This window comes from Sminthopsis crassicaudata, chromosome 6, assembly GCF_048593235.1.
Source record: "Sminthopsis crassicaudata isolate SCR6 chromosome 6, ASM4859323v1, whole genome shotgun sequence".
Lineage (NCBI taxonomy): Eukaryota > Metazoa > Chordata > Mammalia > Dasyuromorphia > Dasyuridae > Sminthopsis > Sminthopsis crassicaudata.
In genome coordinates this window covers 197,114,881-197,133,307 of record NC_133622.1, presented here as the reverse complement: position 1 = coordinate 197,133,307, position 18,427 = coordinate 197,114,881, and the positions used below count along the sequence as shown (strand labels likewise).

General features: G+C 39.5%; 2 long non-coding RNA genes across 3 annotated transcripts; one reads left to right on the top strand and one right to left on the bottom strand.

The window, feature by feature from the left end:
• Window positions 1-280: 280 nt before the first annotated feature.
• LOC141546654 (uncharacterized) lies at window positions 281-4,152 on the bottom strand. The gene is made up of 4 exons (XR_012483356.1): window positions 3,624-4,152; window positions 3,297-3,420; window positions 1,855-2,015; window positions 281-598 (listed from the first exon to the last, which is right to left on the bottom strand). It is a non-coding gene; the product is annotated as an uncharacterized LOC141546654 (long non-coding RNA).
• A 6,195-nt stretch (window positions 4,153-10,347) lies between these two features.
• On the top strand, window positions 10,348-14,678 carry LOC141546657 (uncharacterized). 2 transcript variants are annotated; one of them, XR_012483360.1, is made up of 3 exons: window positions 10,348-10,373; window positions 13,323-13,430; window positions 14,137-14,678. It is a non-coding gene; the product is annotated as an uncharacterized LOC141546657 (long non-coding RNA). The 2 variants fall into 2 exon arrangements; XR_012483359.1 differs by lacking the exon at window positions 10,348-10,373 and adding an exon at window positions 10,376-10,417.
• Window positions 14,679-18,427: the final 3,749 nt, after the last annotated feature.

Sequence of the window (18,427 nt, the reverse complement as noted above, 5' to 3'; positions counted from 1 at the left end):
CCTCTGATGGCAAAGGGCCTGCTTACAGTTTTTTCACAATCTCAAAGAAGAACAAATCTGCCTCCCTCTCTTATTCCCAAACCCAGATAGGATAGCCAGCTTTACCCATCAGCAGTATGGGCTAGCTGCAAATAAGGGAAAAATGTTGTTTACCCAATAAGTTTGCCAACAAGTATTTCTGTAGGATTAACCAGCTGGCAAATATAATCATCAGATAGTAAAGAAGAAACTGGGAAATATCACTAATCATGTGGGAACTGAAAGAATGACAACTTGAAACTTTTGGAAACAGAAAAAAAAACATTTTTTATTTTTAAAAACACATCAAACTCAGAAACATCATCTCTCCCCTTCCCCCCACCAGTACAATAAACTCCAAAGTATAGATATCAAAACTCCCCAACAATCAAACTCAGAAACATCCTCTCTCCCCTTCCCCCCACCAGTGCAATAAACTCCAAAGTATAGATCAAAACTCCCCAACAACAATCTAAATCCCGTTTCAAGTAGATTTCCAAAGACATGTTTTCAATATCGCCAGAATCTGGTCACTCTGGCTTCAGTATCTCCTTTGCTTCAGTATTGGCTTATAGGTTGCCTGAAAAGATAAAAAGTTAAAGCATAAGTGAAAGATATGTGTCCATTTGATATACTGGAAAAACCATCCACGAACTGCAATATTTGGGGGAGGGTTGTATGTATATTTTAATCCAGCTATTCATTCTCTTCTGCCTATAAATCTCTTTTCTACTTCTAAATCCCTTTTTTTAATCTAAATATCTCTTTTCTACCTATAAATGGCTTTTCTTCCTATAGAGCTGTTTGCTACCTATAAATCACTTTTCTTCCTATAAATCACTTTTTTTTCCTATAAATATCTTTTCTACTATAAATCTATCTTTTCACTTATCTATCCATCATTATCTTTTTAACTATGCATTAAGTGTATCTATTCAATCTATTTGTTTATCTTCTCTATCCCATTCATCCATCACCAGGAATCTATGTATCTAGTCTATCAGTCTATTAGTCCACTCATGCATTCTTCTATTCACATACTACTCCCTTTGCTGTCAGGATCCAACTGGGTTGTTGGGAAGAGAACATCACCTTTAAATCAGAAAACTTTGGGTGTTCTCCGGCATGTCACAATGAGCATCACACAATGAGGTCTCCATGGCCAAGGTAAGCAAGTCAACTGCTCATCTGATGAGGATTGTGCTCAGGCTTTATGCGCAAGTCTTCTTTTAACAATATTTTTTAGGAAACCTCTTTATTTAGAAAACATATGGACTTCCGGACAAAGGAGTAGTGGCAGTAGTAGGAGGTGGAGGCGTAGAAGAAGTAGGAGTAGTATGAGTAGTAACAGTAATAGGAAGAGGAATAAAAGTAGTGATAGAAGTAGTAAAAAGAGTAGTAATGATAAAAGTAATAGTAATGGTAGTAGTACTAATAATAATAGGAGTAGGAATAATAGTAGTAGAAGAAGTAGTAATAGCAACAGTAATAATGATAGGAATAGGAGTGACACTAGTAGGAGTAGGAGTAGCAGTAGCAGTAGGAGTAATAGTAATAGTAAAAGTGGTAGTAGAAATAATAGTAGTAGTGGTAGTAAAAGGAGTATTAATAGGAATAGGAGCAATGATAGTACTAGTAGCAGGAGGAAGAGATCTAGAAGGAATAATAACAATAATAAGAGTGGCAGTAATTGTAGTAGTTGGTGGAAGAGTAATAGTAGTAATCGTAGGAGTAATACTAATAGGAGTAGGAAGAGGAGTAATAGTAGAAATAGTAGTAATAATAATAGGGGTAAGAGTACAAGTAATAATAGTAGTAGTAAGAGAATTATCTGACCTTTACACAGTGCTTCACCATCTCCCGAATTCTATAGATCATCTCCTCAAATGCTACCCCTAAGGCTCAGACCAAGTCTTGTGGGAACAGCCAGACTCTCCCATCCTTGGGCCAGGGAGATGCATGTCCTGTTATTTCGGGTTCGGTACCTGTGTTCCAGGCTTCAGGGAAGAAACGAGATCTTTCAACATTTTGGCTTCTGATATTGTCACCCCACCAACCACAAAGAGGATCTGGAGTGGATGGTCACCGGGATGAGGGCGGCCCACCTCTAACAGTCACCACAACAAGGATGGGGTCAGCCCTCAGAAGGGAATGCCAGGTTAATGTTGCTACAAATGAACTATATAAAATCCAAGAGAAAATATATGACTCATTAATGATCAAATACAGATCTTACATTAGGACACAATGTTGCTAGATTTTCACTGTGGAATCACAATTTTAGAACTGGAAATGTAGTTTCCTAGTGGTCATGGAGCTCAACTATCTCATTTAACATGTGAGGAAACTGAGGCTCAGGGAGTTTAAAGTGATAATATAAAGTCATGAAAGTAAGAAATAAACAGCAGAGCAAAATACCACTTGTTTAATGTTACTTTATTACAGTGTCTTTCCCCTACCCCATCCCACCACTTTTTTTTTTTTAAGAGTAAATATGTTTAGTTATAGGTTAGAAGATTGGAGTATGGAAATATACACACACATATATGGACACCCATACACCCATATATAATGAACACTTAGAGGTAACACGATAGTATTAACAGGATCTGTTTGAATCTTGTCTCTGCCACTTACAACTTGTATGCGCTTGAACAATATATTAACTATACTAAACCTCCTTGTGTCTCAGTGACTTTCTTTGTAAAATATGGAAGTAGAAACCCTGAAATATTGCTGCCAGCTCAAAATCCACGATGCTGTGACTCTACTTGAAAACAAATAGTTCTCAGAGCCTTATCCTCTGTGGAGCAAACATGATTGTATCATTCCCAATTTACAGAGGAGGAAATTGAGGCAAACACAGATTAAGTGACTTGCCCAGAGTCCTACAGCTGGTGTTTGAAATCACTTGCTGATTCAAGGGAGGTCCAACAGTGTTATCCACTGAACCAGCCAGCTGCCTATAATTTTAGAAAAAGTCTTCATCTATATGTAATTGAATTTAACAAGCATTTATGAAACCTCTAATATGAGCAAGTCATCTTTTTTCTGGGAACCAGCCATAGGATGAGGAAAAAGAAAATAGTTTCCGAACTAAAAGAATTTGCTTTTGTTTGTTTGTTTGCTTTTAAGTGTAGGCTCTCTATTTCCCAGATTATTTGTACTTCTAGTTTACATATAGGGCTAGTCAGCAACCAGGCCCTACCTTGATCTCCTATTAACACTGACTGCAGGAGGGAAGCTGCAGGTACATTATCTCTATGTAGATGCTTTACCTTCATGAACAGGTTAAATCCCGTTTTAAGTCGATCCCGAGGCTTAAGATGCGTTCAATATCGCCAGCATCTGGTCACAACTGGTTCAGTATCTCCTCTGCTTCAGCAGTGGCTTATAGGATGCCTGAAAAGGTAAAATGTTACAGCATAAGTGAAAGATATGTGTCCAATTGATCTACTAGAATAACCATCCACAAAATGCAATTTTGGGGGGGCGTGGGGGAAGAGGGGAAGAAAGAGAAGTCAACAATTTCCCAAGCCAGATAGAAAGCAACCATTTTAGCTTCTATAATATTGAAGAATAAAATATAATAGTTTAATACTGACGTGAAGGCAGTCTCAATCTATGACAGCAGCCCTTGGTATCATGCTGATGAGGGCCCAAATGGATCTCTCTCTCCAGTAATTTATTTACTGATTTACCTAACCCTCCATTGACTCCTTCATTATCTGTGTATAATTTAAGGCAGCTATTCATTCTCTTCTGCCTATAAATCTCTTTTCTACCTATAAATCTCGTTTCTTCTCCTAAATCACTTTTTTAACTATATATATCTCTTTTCTACCTATGTATCGCTTTTTTCATATAAATCTCTTTTCTAACTATAAATCACTTTTTTTTCTATAAATATCTTTTCTACCTATAAACTTTTCTACTATAAATCTATCTTTTCACTTATCTACCGATCATTATCTATTTAACTATGCATCAAGTGTATCTATTGAATCTATTTGTTTACCCTATCTATCCCATCTATCTATCAGCACTTATCTATGTATCTAGTCTATTAGTCTATTTGTCCACTCATCTATTCTTCTATTCACATACTACTCCCTTGGCTGTCAGGATCCAACTGGGTTGTTGGGGAGAGAACATCCCCTTTAAGTCAGAAAACCTTGGGTGTTCTCAGGCGTGTCACAATGGGCATGACACAATGAGGTCTCCATGGAGAAGGTAAGCAAAGCAAATGCTCATCAGATGAGGGTAGTGCTCACCTGGTATGTGGGTTTTTTTTCTTTTTAAAAATTGTTTGAGGAAAGCTTTTTATTTACAAAACATATGAAGGGGTAAGTTTTTAACACTGACCCTTGCAAAACCTTCTCTTCCAACTTTTCCCCTCCTTCCTTCCACCTCTTCCCCTAGATGACAGGGAAGATGACAGGGGATTCACATGTTAAATATATGAAAATATATGCTTAATCCAATGTATGTAAAAATATTTATACAATTATCTTGCTTATGCATAGATTGTCTTCCTAGTTCTTTTTGTTGACATCATTTTCCCCAATAGAATATAAACTTTGCGGGCAAGACCATTTTGTTTTTACCTTTATGTCTCCAGGGTCTAGTGAAATATACGACCCCTAGTAAGTATGTAATATATGTTTGCTCCTTGTTTAATTGAGCTTTGCTGATTGAGTAGTCTAAGGAAGATGGATGAGGTGGGCTACCAGATGAATGATATGGTCACAAAGGACACAGGGACCAGAAACTGGGGACATGAGTAGAAGCACCAGCGGGAAAGGGAGCCAAGCCCACATATTGCTCTTGGGATGGAGCCTAGGGTTTGGCTGCAAAGCAGAAGGAGCTAGGGCCACGGTTAAGACCCCAGACGGCTTCATCCGGTACCTTTCATCATGTAGAATTTGGAAAACACCCCATTGAACGCTGCAGATCTAGAATCCCCTTGTTAATTAGGCCAGGGTTGTCTGTACAAGACAAGATCTGTTTCAATCTCGCCTCTATTTTGCTGACCTGTTGCCTCAGTTTCTTTAACTGAGAGAGTGGATATTAGCACCTACCTCCCAGTGATGTTCAGGAGAGAATATGTGTAAAGTGCTTAGCACAGTGCTTGGTACATAGGAGTTTAATAAATGCTTGTTTCCTTAATAAATATTGGTAAATCGGAAGTGATTCGAAGTGGAAAAATGGCAGAGCTACCAAGGAAAAACTCCAACAGTTCTTGCCCTCAAGAAGGTGGTTTTCTGTAGATGAGACCCTCCAAGCCCAAGCCCAGAAGTGGAAAGCCCAAGATGGAGGATGAGAAGGTGCTGTCAGAGAGCAATCCAGACCTCCTCCTCTTCCACCCCCTGGGAGGATTCCCAAGGCCAAGCTAAGGACTAGCTCTGGAAGCCGGCTTGACTGGCTTGTCCAGGGTCTTCTGGGGCCCTTCAGCCAATTAAGGCTGCATCCTGCTTGGGAGTTAGTTTGGTTTCATTTTCTTGCCAGAGCCTGTACATCAATTCCCAAGAGGTATTGTTCCAGCTTTATCAATCAGTGCAAACATCTTTTGTGGCTAACCTGACGTTTGCCACTATCTATGGAATCAAATCAGACGGGGTTTTCCCATCTCTAATCTTGCCGTCTCCAGAGCACCCATTTGCTTTTCTAGCACTCTTACTATCCCCCTTCTTCATCCAGGGGATTTAGGTTCCCAGCTTCTGAAGAAAGGTTAGATTTTCAGAAACAGAAGTTTGGCATTTCAGTCATATAGATTATAATGAGCACAAGTCAGGCAGAAGAAACTTCAAAGGGGGAATGGGGGGCTCTAGCACAAGCCTGTGGGGACACCAATTATTTTCTGGCTCAGCCTTCCCCTAGAGCTGAGGGGAAGCACCTGGATGCAAATCTCTAAGCCAGTCCCTTGTCATTCTGAATTGCCCTTCTGGTGTAGAATGGCTGCTCTGCTCCTCCAGGAAGATCCAGAAGACTTCAGCAGGGCCAGTTCCGAGCTTCTCTGGAACTTCTCTGGCTAGAACACAACAGCCCTGCTGCTTGTTAACCCCCACTACCTCTTTGCTCCCAGATTTTCAGACAGTCCCCAGCCTCTGATGGCAAAGGGCCTGCTTACAGTTTTTTCACAATCTCAAAGAAGAACAAATCTGCCTCCCTCTCTTATTCCCAAACCCAGATAGGATAGCCAGCTTTACCCATCAGCAGTATGGGCTAGCTGCAAATAAGGGAAAAATGTTGTTTACCCAATAAGTTTGCCAACAAGTATTTCTTTAGGATTAACCAGCTGGCAAATATAATCATCAGATAGTAAAGAAGAAACTGGGAAATATCACTAATCATGTGGGAGCTGAAAGAATGACAACTTGAAACTTTTGGAAACAGAAATAAAAACATTTTTTATTTTTAAAAACACATCAAACTCAGAAACATCATCTCTCCCCTTCCCCCCACCAGGACAATAAACTCCAAAGTATAGATATCAAAACTCCCCAACAATCAAACTCAGAAGCATCCTCTCTCCCCTTCCCCCCACCAGTGCAATAAACTCCAAAGTATAGATCAAAACTCCCCAACAACAATCTAAATCCCGTTTCAAGTAGATTTCCAAAGACATGTTTTCAATATCGCCAGAATCTGGTCACTCTGGCTTCAGTATCTCCTTTGCTTCAGTATTGGCTTATAGGTTGCCTGAAAAGATAAAATGTGAAAGCATAAGTGAAAGATATGTGTCCATTTGATATACTGGAAAAACCATCCACGAACTACAATATTTTGGGGGGGGTTGTATGTATATTTTAATCCAGCTATTCATTCTCTTCTGCCTATAAATCTCTTTTCTACTTCTAAATCCCTTTTTTTAATCTAAAAATCTCTTTTCTACCTATAAATGGCTTTTCTTCCTATAGAGCTGTTTGCTACCTATAAATCACTTTTCTTCCTATAAATCACTTTTTTTTCCTATAAATATCTTTTCTACTATAAATCTATCTTTTCACTTATCTATCCATCATTATCTTTTTAACTATGCATTAAGTGTATCTATTCAATCTATTTGTTTATCTTCTCTATCCCATTCATCCATCACCAGGAATCTATGTATCTAGTCTATCAGTCTATTAGTCCACTCATGCATTCTTCTATTCACATACTACTCCCTTTGCTGTCAGGATCCAACTGGGTTGTTGGGAAGAGAACATCACCTTTAAATCAGAAAACTTTGGGTGTTCTCCGGCATGTCACAATGAGCATCACACAATGAGGTCTCCATGGCCAAGGTAAGCAAGTCAACTGCTCATCTGATGAGGATTGTGCTCAGGCTTTATGCGCAAGTCTTCTTTTAACAATATTTTTTAGGAAACCTCTTTATTTAGAAAACATATGGACTTCCGGACAAAGGAGTAGTGGCAGTAGTAGGAGGTGGAGGCGTAGAAGAAGTAGGAGTAGTATGAGTAGTAACAGTAATAGGAAGAGGAATAAAAGTAGTGATAGAAGTAGTAAAAAGAGTAGTAATGATAAAAGTAATAGTAATGGTAGTAGTACTAATAATAATAGGAGTAGGAATAATAGTAGTAGAAGAAGTAGTAATAGCAACAGTAATAATGATAGGAATAGGAGTGACACTAGTAGGAGTAGGAGTAGCAGTAGCAGTAGGAGTAATAGTAATAGTAAAAGTGGTAGTAGAAATAATAGTAGTAGTGGTAGTAAAAGGAGTATTAATAGGAATAGGAGCAATGATAGTACTAGTAGCAGGAGGAAGAGATCTAGAAGGAATAATAACAATAATAAGAGTGGCAGTAATTGTAGTAGTTGGTGGAAGAGTAATAGTAGTAATCGTAGGAGTAATACTAATAGGAGTAGGAAGAGGAGTAATAGTAGAAATAGTAGTAATAATAATAGGGGTAAGAGTACAAGTAATAATAGTAGTAGTAAGAGAATTATCTGACCTTTACACAGTGCTTCACCATCTCCCGAATTCTATAGATCATCTCCTCAAATGCTACCCCTAAGGCTCAGACCAAGTCTTGTGGGAACAGCCAGACTCTCCCATCCTTGGGCCAGGGAGATGCATGTCCTGTTATTTCGGGTTCGGTACCTGTGTTCCAGGCTTCAGGGAAGAAACGAGATCTTTCAACATTTTGGCTTCTGATATTGTCACCCCACCAACCACAAAGAGGATCTGGAGTGGATGGTCACCGGGATGAGGGCGGCCCACCTCTAACAGTCACCACAACAAGGATGGGGTCAGCCCTCAGAAGGGAATGCCAGGTTAATGTTGCTACAAATGAACTATATAAAATCCAAGAGAAAATATATGACTCATTAATGATCAAATACAGATCTTACATTAGGACACAATGTTGCTAGATTTTCACTGTGGAATCACAATTTTAGAACTGGAAATGTAGTTTCCTAGTGGTCATGGAGCTCAACTATCTCATTTAACATGTGAGGAAACTGAGGCTCAGGGAGTTTAAAGTGATAATATAAAGTCATGAAAGTAAGAAATAAACAGCAGAGCAAAATACCACTTGTTTAATGTTACTTTATTACAGTGTCTTTCCCCTACCCCATCCCACCACTTTTTTTTTTAAGAGTAAATATGTTTAGTTATAGGTTAGAAGATTGGAGTATGGAAATATACACACACATATATGGACACCCATACACCCATATATAATGAACACTTAGAGGTAACACGATAGTATTAACAGGATCTGTTTGAATCTTGTCTCTGCCACTTACAACTTGTATGCGCTTGAACAATATATTAACTATACTAAACCTCCTTGTGTCTCAGTGACTTTCTTTGTAAAATATGGAAGTAGAAACCCTGAAATATTGCTGCCAGCTCAAAATCCACGATGCTGTGACTCTACTTGAAAACAAATAGTTCTCAGAGGCTTATCCTCTGTGGAGCAAACATGATTGTATCATTCCCAATTTACAGAGGAGGAAATTGAGGCAAACACAGATTAAGTGACTTGCCCAGAGTCCTACAGCTGGTGTTTGAAATCAGTTGCTGATTCAAGGGAGGTCCAACAGTGTTATCCACTGAACCAGCCAGCTGCCTATAATTTTAGAAAAAGTCTTCATCTATATGTAATTGAATTTAACAAGCATTTATGAAACCTCTAATATGAGCAAGTCATCTTTTTTCTGGGAACCAGCCATAGGATGAGGAAAAAGAAAATAGTTTCCGAACTAAAAGAATTTGCTTTTGTTTGTTTGTTTGCTTTTAAGTGTTGGCTCTCTATTTCCCAGATTATTTGTACTTCTAGTTTATATATAGGGCTAATCAGCAACCAGGCCCTACCTTGATCTCCTATTAACACTGACTGCAGGAGGGAAGCTGCAGGTACATTATCTCTATGTAGATGCTTTACCTTCATGAACAGGTTAAATCCCGTTTTAAGTCGATCCCGAGGCTTAAGATGCGTTCAATATCGCCAGCATCTGGTCACAACTGGTTCAGTATCTCCTCTGCTTCAGCAGTGGCTTATAGGATGCCTGAAAAGGTAAAATGTTACAGCATAAGTGAAAGATATGTGTCCAATTGATCTACTAGAATAACCATCCACAAAATGCAATTTTGGGGGGGGCGTGGGGGAAGAGGGGAAGAAAGAGAAGTCAACAATTTCCCAAGCCAGATAGAAAGCAACCATTTTAGCTTCTATAATATTGAAGAATAAAATATAATAATTTAATACTGACGTGAAGGCAGTCTCAATCTATGACAGCAGCCCTTGGTATCATGCTGATGAGGGCCCAAATGGATCTCTCTCTCCAGTAATTTATTTACTGATTTACCTAACCCTCCATTGACTCCTTCATTATCTATGTATAATTTAAGGCAGCTATTCATTCTCTTCTGTCTATAAATCTCTTTTCTACCTATAAATCTCGTTTCTTCTCCTAAATCACTTTTTTAACTATATATATCTCTTTTCTACCTATGTATCGCTTTTTTCATATAAATCTCTTTTCTAACTATAAATCACTTTTTTTTCCTATAAATATCTTTTCTACCTATAAACTTTTCTACTATAAATCTATCTTTTCACTTATCTACCCATCATTATCTATTTAACTATGCATCAAGTGTATCTATTGAATCTATTTGTTTACCCTATCTATCCCATCTATCTATCAGCACTTATCTATGTATCTAGTCTATTAGTCTATTTGTCCACTCATCTATTCTTCTATTCACATACTACTCCCTTGGCTGTCAGGATCCAACTGGGTTGTTGGGGAGAGAACATCCCCTTTAAGTCAGAAAACCTTGGGTGTTCTCAGGCGTGTCACAATGGGCATGACACAATGAGGTCTCCATGGAGAAGGTAAGCAAAGCAAATGCTCATCAGATGAGGGTAGTGCTCACCTGGTATGTGGGTTTTTTTTCTTTTTAAAAATTGTTTGAGGAAAGCTTTTTATTTACAAAACATATGAAGGGGTAAGTTTTTAACACTGACCCTTGCAAAACCTTCTCTTCCAACTTTTCCCCTCCTTCCTTCCACCTCTTCCCCTAGATGACAGGGAAGATGACAGGGGATTCACATGTCAAATATATGAAAATATATGCATAATCCAATGTATGTAAAAATATTTATACAATTATCTTGCTTATGCATAGATTGTCTTCCTAGTTCTTTTTGTTGACATCATTTTCCCCAATAGAATATAAACTTTGCGGGCAAGACCATTTTGTTTTTACCTTTATGTCTCCAGGGTCTAGTGAAATATACGACCTCTAGTAAGTATGTAATATATGTTTGCTCCTTGTTTAATTGAGCTTTGCTGATTGAGTAGTCTAAGGAAGATGGATGAGGTGGGCTACCAGATGAATGATATGGTCACAAAGGACACAGGGACCAGAAACTGGGGACATGAGTAGAAGCACCAGCGGGAAAGGGAGCCAAGCCCACATATTGCTCTTGGGATGGAGCCTAGGGTTTGGCTGCAAAGCAGAAGGAGCTAGGGCCACGGTTAAGACCCCAGACCGCTTCATCCGGTACCTTTCATCATGTAGAATTTGGAAAACACCCCATTGAACGCTGCAGATCTAGAATCCCCTTGTTAATTAGGCCAGGGTTGTCTGTACAAGACAAGATCTGTTTCAATCTCGCCTCTATTTTGCTGACCTGTTGCCTCAGTTTCTTTAACTGAGAGAGTGGATATTAGCACCTACCTCCCAGTGATGTTCAGGAGAGAATATGTGTAAAGTGCTTAGCACAGTGCTTGGTACATAGGAGTTTAATAAATGCTTGTTTCCTTAATAAATATTGGTAAATCGGAAGTGATTTGAAGTGGAAAAATGGCAGAGCTACCAAGGAAAAACTCCAACAGTTCTTGCCCTCAAGAAGGTGGTTTTCTGTAGATGAGACCCTCCAAGCCCAAGCCCAGAAGTGGAAAGCCCAAGATGGAGGATGAGAAGGTGCTGTCAGAGAGCAATCCAGACCTCCTCCTCTTCCACCCCCTGGGAGGATTCCCAAGGCCAAGCTAAGGACTAGCTCTGGAAGCCGGCTTGACTGGCTTGTCCAGGGTCTTCTGGGGCCCTTCAGCCAATTAAGGCTGCATCCTGCTTGGGAGTTAGTTTGGTTTCATTTTCTTGCCAGAGCCTGTACATCAATTCCCAAGAGGTATTGTTCCAGCTTTATCAATCAGTGCAAACATCTTTTGTGGCTAACCTGACGTTTGCCACTATCTATGGAATCAAATCAGACGGGGTTTTCCCATCTCCAATCTTGCCGTCTCCAGAGCACCCATTTGCTTTTCTAGCACTCTTACTATCCCCCTTCTTCATCCAGGGGATTTAGGTTCCCAGCTTCTGAAGAAAGGTTAGATTTTCAGAAACAGAAGTTTGACATTTCAGTCATATAGATTATAATGAGCACAAGTCAGGCAGAAGAAACTTCAAAGGGGGAATGGGGGGCTCTAGCACAAGCCTGTGGGGACACCAATTATTTTCTGGCTCAGCCTTCCCCTAGAGCTGAGGGGAAGCACCTGGATGCAAATCTCTAAGCCAGTCCCTTGTCATTCTGAATTGCCCTCCTGGTGTAGAATGGCTGCTCTGCTCCTCCAGGAAGATCCAAAAGACTTCAGCAGGGCCAGTTCCGAGCTTCTCTGGAACTTCTCTGGCTAGAACACAACAGCCCTGCTGCTTGTTAACCCCCACTACCTCTTTGCTCCCAGATTTTCAGACGGTCCCCAGCCTCTGATGGCAAAGGGCCTGCTTACAGTTTTTTCACAATCTCAAAGAAGAACAAATCTGCCTCCCTCTCTTATTCCCAAACCCAGATAGGATAGCCAGCTTTACCCATCAGCAGTATGGGCTAGCTGCAAATAAGGGAAAAATGTTGTTTACCCAATAAGTTTGCCAACAAGTATTTCTTTAGGATTAACCAGCTGGCAAATATAATCATCAGATAGTAAAGAAGAAACTGGGAAATATCACTAATCATGTGGGAGCTGAAAGAATGACAACTTGAAACTTTTGGAAACAGAAAAAAAACATTTTTTTTATTTTTAAAAACACATCAAACTCAGAAACATCATCTCTCCCCTTCCCCCCACCAGGACAATAAACTCCAAAGTATAGATATCAAAACTCCCCAACAATCAAACTCAGAAACATCCTCTCTCCCCTTCCCCCCACCAGTGCAATAAACTCCAAAGTATAGATCAAAACTCCCCAACAACAATCTAAATCCCGTTTCAAGTAGATTTCCAAAGACATGTTTTCAATATCGCCAGAATCTGGTCACTCTGGCTTCAGTATCTCCTTTGCTTCAGTACTGGCTTATAGGTTGCCTGAAAAGATAAAATGTTAAAGCATAAGTGAAAGATATGTGTCCATTTGATATACTGAAAAAACCATCCACAAACTGCAATATTTTGGGGGGGTTGTATGTATATTTTAATCCAGCTATTCATTCTCTTCTGCCTATAAATCTCTTTTCTACTTCTAAATCCCTTTTTTAAATCTAAAAATCTCTTTTCTACCTATAAATGGCTTTTCTTCCTATAGAGCTGTTTGCTACCTATAAATCACTTTTCTTCCTATAAATCACTTTTTTTTCCTATAAATATCTTTTCTACTATAAATCTATCTTTTCACTTATCTATCCATCATTATCTTTTTAACTATGCATTAAGTGTATCTATTCAATCTATTTGTTTATCTTCTCTATCCCATTCATCCATCACCAGGAATCTATGTATCTAGTCTATCAGTCTATTAGTCCACTCATGCATTCTTCTATTCACATACTACTCCCTTTTCCTGTCAGGATCCAACTGGGTTGTTGGGAAGAGAACATCACCTTTAAGTCAGAAAACTTTGGGTGTTCTCCGGCATGTCACAATGAGCATCACACAATGAGGTCTCCATGGCCAAGGTAAGCAAGTCAACTGCTCATCTGATGAGGATTGTGCTCAGGCTTTATGCGCAAGTCTTCTTTTAACAATATTTTTTAGGAAACCTCTTTATTTAGAAAACATATGGACTTCCGGACAAAGGAGTAGTGGCAGTAGTAGGAGGTGGAGGCGTAGAAGAAGTAGGAGTAGTATGAGTAGTAACAGTAATAGGAAGAGGAATAAAAGTAGTGATAGAAGTAGTAAAAAGAGTAGTAATGATAAAAGTAATAGTAATGGTAGTAGTACTACTAATAATAGGAGTAGGAATAATAGTAGTAGAAGAAGTAGTAATAGCAACAGTAATAATGATAGGAATAGGAGTGACACTAGTAGGAGTAGGAGTAGCAGTAGCAGTAGGAGTAATAGTAATAGTAAAAGTGGTAGTAGAAATAATAGTAGTAGTGGTAGTAAAAGGAGTATTAATAGGAATAGGAGCAATGATAGTACTAGTAGCAGGAGGAAGAGATCTAGAAGGAATAATAACAATAATAAGAGTGGCAGTAATTGTAGTAGTTGGTGGAAGAGTAATAGTAGTAATCGTAGGAGTAATACTAATAGGAGTAGGAAGAGGAGTAATAGTAGAAATAGTAGTAATAATAATAGGGGTAAGAGTACAAGTAATAATAGTAGTAGTAAGAGAATTATCTGACCTTTACACAGTGCTTCACCATCTCCCGAATTCTATAGATCATCTCCTCAAATGCTACCCCTAAGGCTCAGACCAAGTCTTGTGGGAACAGCCAGACTCTCCCATCCTTGGGCCAGGGAGATGCATGTCCTGTTATTTCGGGTTCGGTACCTGTGTTCCAGGCTTCAGGGAAGAAACGAGATCTTTCAACATTTTGGCTTCTGATATTGTCACCCCACCAACCACAAAGAGGATCTGGAGTGGATGGTCACCGGGATGAGGGCGGCCCACCTCTAACAGTCACCACAACAAGGATGGGGTCAGCCCTCAGAAGGGAATGCCAGGTTAATGTTGCTACAAATGAACTATATAAAATCCAAGAGAAAATATATGACTCATTAATGATCAAATACAGATCTTACATTAGGACACAATGTTGCTAGATTTTCACTGTGGAATCACAATTTTAGAACTGGAAATGTAGTTTCCTAGTGGTCATGGAGCTCAACTATCTCATTTAACATGTGAGGAAACTGAGGCTCAGGGAGTTTAAAGTGATAATATAAAGTCATGAAAGTAAGAAATAAACAGCAGAGCAAAATACCACTTGTTTAATGTTACTTTATTACAGTGTCTTTCCCCTACCCCATCCCACCACTTTTTTTTTTTTAAGAGTAAATATGTTTAGTTATAGGTTAGAAGATTGGAGTATGGAAATATACACACACATATATGGACACCCATACACCCATATATAATGAACACTTAGAGGTAACACGATAGTATTAACAGGATCTGTTTGAATCTTGTCTCTGCCACTTACAACTTGTATGCGCTTGAACAATATATTAACTATACTAAACCTCCTTGTGTCTCAGTGACTTTCTTTGTAAAATATGGAAGTAGAAACCCTGAAATATTGCTGCCAGCTCAAAATCCACGATGCTGTGACTCTACTTGAAAACAAATAGTTCTCAGAGCCTTATCCTCTGTGGAGCAAACATGATTGTATCATTCCCAATTTACAGAGGAGGAAATTGAGGCAAACACAGATTAAGTGACTTGCCCAGAGTCCTACAGCTGGTGTTTGAAATCACTTGCTGATTCAAGGGAGGTCCAACAGTGTTATCCACTGAACCAGCCAGCTGCCTATAATTTTAGAAAAAGTCTTCATCTATATGTAATTGAATTTAACAAGCATTTATGAAACCTCTAATATGAGCAAGTCATCTTTTTTCTGGGAACCAGCCATAGGATGAGGAAAAAGAAAATAGTTTCCGAACTAAAAGAATTTGCTTTTGTTTGTTTGTTTGCTTTTAAGTGTAGGCTCTCTATTTCCCAGATTATTTGTACTTCTAGTTTATATATAGGGCTAGTCAGCAACCAGGCCCTACCTTGATCTCCTATTAACACTGACTGCAGGAGGGAAGCTGCAGGTACATTATCTCTATGTAGATGCTTTACCTTCATGAACAGGTTAAATCCCGTTTTAAGTCGATCCCGAGGCTTAAGATGCGTTCAATATCGCCAGCATCTGGTCACAACTGGTTCAGTATCTCCTCTGCTTCAGCAGTGGCTTATAGGATGCCTGAAAAGGTAAAATGTTACAGCATAAGTGAAAGATATGTGTCCAATTGATCTACTAGAATAACCATCCACAAAATGCAATTTTGGGGGGGCGTGGAGGAAGAGGGGAAGAAAGAGAAGTCAACAATTTCCCAAGCCAGATAGAAAGCAACCATTTTAGCTTCTATAATATTGAAGAATAAAATATAATAGTTTAATACTGACGTGAAGGCAGTCTCAATCTATGACAGCAGCCCTTGGTATCATGCTGATGAGGGCCCAAATGGATCTCTCTCTCCAGTAATTTATTTACTGATTTACCTAACCCTCCATTGACTCCTTCATTATCTATGTATAATTTAAGGCAGCTATTCATTCTCTTCTGCCTATAAATCTCTTTTCTACCTATAAATCTCGTTTCTTCTCCTAAATCACTTTTTTAACTATATACATCTCTTTTCTACCTATGTATCACTTTTTTCATATAAATCTCTTTTCTAACTATAAATCACTTTTTTTTCCTATAAATATCTTTTCTACCTATAAACTTTTCTACTATAAATCTATCTTTTCACTTATCTACCGATCATTATCTATTTAACTATGCATCAAGTGTATCTATTGAATCTATTTGTTTACCCTATCTATCCCATCTATCTATCAGCACTTATCTATGTATCTAGTCTATTAGTCTATTTGTCCACTCATCTATTCTTCTATTCACATACTACTCCCTTGGCTGTCAGGATCCAACTGGGTTGTTGGGGAGAGAACATCCCCTTTAAGTCAGAAAACCTTGGGTGTTCTCAGGCGTGTCACAATGGGCATGACACAATGAGGTCTCCATGGAGAAGGTAAGCAAAGCAAATGCTCATCAGATGAGGGTAGTGCTCACCTGGTATGTGGGTTTTTTTTCTTTTTAAAAATTGTTTGAGGAAAGCTTTTTATTTACAAACATATGAAGGGGTAAGTTTTTAACACTGACCCTTGCAAAACCTTCTCTTCCAACTTTTCCCCTCCTTCCTTCCACCTCTTCCCCTAGATGACAGGGAAGATGACAGGGGATTCACATGTTAAATATATGAAAATATATGCTTAATCCAATGTATGTAAAAATATTTATACAATTATCTTGCTTATGCATAGATTGTCTTCCTAGTTCTTTTTGTTGACATCATTTTCCCCAATAGAATATAAACTTTGCGGGCAAGACCATTTTGTTTTTACCTTTATGTCTCCAGGGTCTAGTGAAATATACGACCCCCAGTAAGTATGTAATATATGTTTGCTCCTTGTTTAATTGAGCTTTGCTGATTGAGTAGTCTAAGGAAGATGGATGAGGTGGGCTACCAGATGAATGATATGGTCACAAAGGACACAGGGACCAGAAACTGGGGACATGAGTAGAAGCACCAGCGGGAAAGGGAGCCAAGCCCACATATTGCTCTTGGGATGGAGCCTAGGGTTTGGCTGCAAAGCAGAAGGAGCTAGGGCCACGGTTAAGACCCCAGACCGCTTCATCCGGTACCTTTCATCATGAAGAATTTGGAAAACACCCCATTGAACGCTGCAGATCTAGAATCCCCTTGTTAATTAGGCCAGGGTTGTCTGTACAAGACAAGATCTGTTTCAATCTCGCCTCTATTTTGCTGACCTGTTGCCTCAGTTTCTTTAACTGAGAGAGTGGATATTAGCACCTACCTCCCAGTGATGTTCAGGAGAGAATATGTGTAAAGTGCTTAGCACAGTGCTTGGTACATAGGAGTTTAATAAATGCTTGTTTCCTTAATAAATATTGGTAAATCGGAAGTGATTCGAAGTGGAAAAATGGCAGAGCTACCAAGGAAAAACTCCAACAGTTCTTGCCCTCAAGAAGGTGGTTTTCTGTAGATGAGACCCTCCAAGCCCAAGCCCAGAAGTGGAAAGCCCAAGATGGAGGATGAGAAGGTGCTGTCAGAGAGCAATCCAGACCTCCTCCTCTTCCACCCCCTGGGAGGATTCCCAAGGCCAAGCTAAGGACTAGCTCTGGAAGCCGGCTTGACTGGCTTGTCCAGGGTCTTCTGGGGCCCTTCAGCCAATTAAGGCTGCATCCTGCTTGGGAGTTAGTTTGGTTTCATTTTCTTGCCAGAGCCTGTACATCAATTCCCAAGAGGTATTGTTCCAGCTTTATCAATCAGTGCAAACATCTTTTGTGGCTAACCTGACGTTTGCCACTATCTATGGAATCAAATCAGACGGGGTTTTCCCATCTCCAATCTTGCTGTCTCCAGAGCACCCATTTGCTTTTCTAGCACTCTTACTATCCCCCTTCTTCATCCAGGGGATTTAGGTTCCCAGCTTCTGAAGAAAGGTTAGATTTTCAGAAAACGAAGTTTGACATTTCAGTCATATAGATTATAATGAGCACAAGTCAGGCAGAAGAAACTTCAAAGGGGGAATGGGGGGCTCTAGCACAAGCCTGTGGGGACACCAATTATTTTCTGGCTCAGCCTTCCCCTAGAGCTGAGGGGAAGCACCTGGATGCAAATGTCTAAGCCAGTCCCTTGTCATTCTGAATTGCCCTTCTGGTGTAGAATGGCTGCTCTGCTCCTCCAGGAAGATCCAAAAGACTTCAGCAGGGCCAGTTCCGAGCTTCTCTGGAACTTCTTTGGCTAGAACACAACAGCCCTGCTGCTTGTTAACCCCCACTACCTCTTTGCTCCCAGATTTTCAGACGGTCCCCAGCCTCTGATGGCAAAGGGCCTGCTTACAGTTTTTTCACAATCTCAAAGAAGAACAAATCTG